This window comes from Acyrthosiphon pisum, chromosome X, assembly GCF_005508785.2.
Source record: "Acyrthosiphon pisum isolate AL4f chromosome X, pea_aphid_22Mar2018_4r6ur, whole genome shotgun sequence".
Classification (NCBI taxonomy): domain Eukaryota; kingdom Metazoa; phylum Arthropoda; class Insecta; order Hemiptera; family Aphididae; genus Acyrthosiphon; species Acyrthosiphon pisum.
The window spans coordinates 96655329-96658560 of record NC_042493.1 but is presented as its reverse complement, the minus strand read 5'-3'; the positions used below and the strand labels follow the sequence as shown (position 1 = coordinate 96658560).

The following is a 3232-nucleotide window of genomic DNA, read 5'->3' as shown; positions in this document are numbered from 1 at the left end:
CATGTCTAAAAATAAATCAATTTTATGATTTAATATTTTTACGATAATCAAAAACTTAAAAGTTGGATCATACATTTTCATAATGTAGGAAACTGTAAAATATTTATAAATATAAAATTAGAATATTTCCAAGTACTTGTGTTAATATCACATTAAAATCATTTTTGATCTTAATGTTTTCATAAGCTATAAATAATAAATATCTTCATTGTAATGAATTTTAAGAAACATAACTCACGCAAATCCAATATTTAAACCATCAATGATGATTGGTCGTAGTTTTCTTTTGGTTCTAGATGTCGTACCTGTTGAAGATACTTGTGGCTTGAACTTCTTAACAGGTTTTTTTTCTAACGTAATAAAATTGTGTGAGTTAGAAGGCATTTTTTGTGTATCAATAATAAATCCTCCTGAGTTGTCACCCAAAGAATTCAGTTTAGTTATATTTTCCTCTTCTAATTTCCTTTTAAGGTTACGTAAAGGACTAATATATGAGCTTTTAACTGTGCCTGTTGTAGGAATACCTAGACGTCCGTGCACAGATTTAAAACTATTTGGTTTTTTCACAGATTTTCGATTTGATGTATTTGCTATGTCACTGTCGTCTAATATAGTAACAAGTTCAATAGATTTATTTTGAACACAAGTAGGAACATCAATAATTTGGACATCATCATCATCTCCATCAAACAACATTGTATCACTTGAAAATTGTTTATGGACATCTTCCTGTGTATTGCTTGTGATATTAATATCGGTAATATCTATTATATTATCATTATTGATGTTTAGGGCAGATTTTTTACGATTAATAGTGGAGGAGTTTTCAAATGTACTATCACCATCAACAATATAAGTAAGATCTATAATTTCATAATTTGTAATGTTTGGTACTGTTACTTTGGAAGAAACCGTTTTTATACTTTTAAGTTCATCAGTAGAAAGTGAATTGTCGTTGTTATCCTCTATTACATCAACCACACTGGAATTTGGTTTATTAATGTTCATAGCTGCCGTTTTGGATTTTACAGTCAAATGCTTACAATTTTTAGTAGACCGACGCTGTTTTTTTAATGTTCTTTTCCTATTCTTCCTATTCTTCACTTTTCCCATCATATATCTGTAAAATATTTTTAATACAAATTAATTTTACTACCTATGATATTTTACAAAGATTTCTATTTAATAAATTATAAACATCTAATTCAATACAAACATTAAACCATTACCTGTTGTTTATAAAAGATATATTATTAAATTTGTGGAAAATGTAAAAACATGCGTAGCTCTCCAAACTATTTAAAATTTTCAAACTAATGAGTACTAGAGAACTTAAATTAAAACTACTTAACAGAGTTAACAAATATTATTGTTTGTTACAGTGATTTTCTAATATTAAATATATTTAAACCATATTTTCTAGGTTCAGGAGATCAGCTGACCCACAGTTAATATTTGCTGATCAAATTGTCTTCTTTTCAGGTTTTAGGTAGTTAGACACTTGGACCCTCGAATAAACACACATACAGTATAAATTAATTTTTTTTGTTTTATATACTTAGAACACAAGTATAGATTTCTAATCTGGTTTTAATAAGTGGTCCCTTAAAATTTCCTGACCCACAGTTTCCTAACTCTGGATCTGCCCCTGTTACTTACCATAAATGAAAAAAATATCATAATAAAATAATATAATCTTTATCAATATCTGTCTGTTTAGTATAAAATATAAAATACAGAATAAGTAGTGAAAAACACCAACAAACAAAATAAAATATTAAAAACTATTATTTTGTATTCATTAGTTGGAAAGTGTCTTTAAAAAGAAATAATTAGTTTACATTCAGATTCATCTTGTTAAAAAAGAAGTAAATCGTTTCTCGGCTTAAATAAACTAGTTCCTTTCCTCATTCCTAAATAAAAAAACATTTTTCGTTTAATAATAAATTTAAAATTGTTTTACTATAATTTGTATACAGTAATGAATTGTTTAATTATATAATTATTTCCTTTTTAAAATGCTTGATTTGTTTATATAATACAAATTAAGACCAACAAGAATACTGTGACTGACATGAAATGTTGTAAACATTGTCAATATTATCGTATATTGTCATATTGACTAAATTTCTAAAAAAAAAATTATAAGTTTTTAATATAAAAATTATTTATATTCCCTTTACTTGGGAGTAAATGACCAAAAAAAAAGAACGAATAAAATTGTTCATGTTCTACTATAAAATGAACGAACTTTAAATATGTTCCTTCACATGAAAAAGGAACTACGTTCTTGATAAGTTTATACCGACTAGTTCCTTCGAACACGTTTCTTCCAAGCACTGTCTGTATTACAGATTAATACTACTTACCTATTACTTAATTTGTATTTAATATTAACATTATAATTAAAGACATTAAACAACAAAATGTACTAATCAGGAAATTTTAAAAATGGTTTTGACAAGAAGCACCATTTTTTTATTAGACAAAACATAATATACTACAGTTACAAAATATGTACAAGTCTAAACTAACTTTTCTAATAAAAATTGTTACTTACTGATTATTCACGATCCATTTGTATGTTTTAGGTCAACTTTATAATTGCGATGCTAAGAACTAACAATAAATTGTAGTTGCCTAGGCGATAGCAACTCGTGAGAATAAGACTACACTACTACAGAGTTCATATTACCCCACAAAGCATAGTGATAACTTTAAGAGAACATAAAAAATTCGAATTCAAGCGACAGAGAAATGCTATTCTGAAATTTAAGAGACAACTTGAAAGTTTAAAATGTTCGAATACTTGGAAATTAGAATGCCAGTACAATATCTCGTTATTCGTTATCAGCATGAACTACGGAGTACGGACATCCGTGGTTATCAGTAGGCGAGTTTTCGTGCTCAGCAAAATGCACGGACGTACATACATGTTCACGTCCGTGACAAAATGTAACCTAGTTACTACCCATATTTTATAAACAAGTCGTTTTCGAGGTTTTGGTTATAGGTATTTTTGGTAGCAACTTTTGGTTTTAGGTAACTGATAATCTGTAACATTCATCAAAATGAAATGAGTATAGGCGGGTTTCCACTATACACGTTCACGTGTGCGTGCACAAATGACAAATAAATTTTCGATTCGAACGGTCTTCAAAACGTTTTACACTGGTTACTTTGGTAACTATGGTTTTATTATATGTGGTTCTTGATAACGGTACACAAAGGA

General features: G+C 27.8%; 1 protein-coding gene across 1 annotated transcript in view; it reads right to left on the bottom strand.

Moving 5' to 3' along the window:
• LOC100574061 overlaps positions 1–2893 on the bottom strand; it is an 8750-nt gene extending 5857 nt beyond the window's left edge. Inside the window, exon 1 of the mRNA XM_008183171.3 lies at positions 2561–2893. The gene's annotated coding sequence lies outside the window, so the exon portion shown is untranslated. The remainder of the gene's footprint in view (positions 1–2560) is intronic.
• Between the last annotated feature and the right edge of the window lie 339 nt (positions 2894–3232).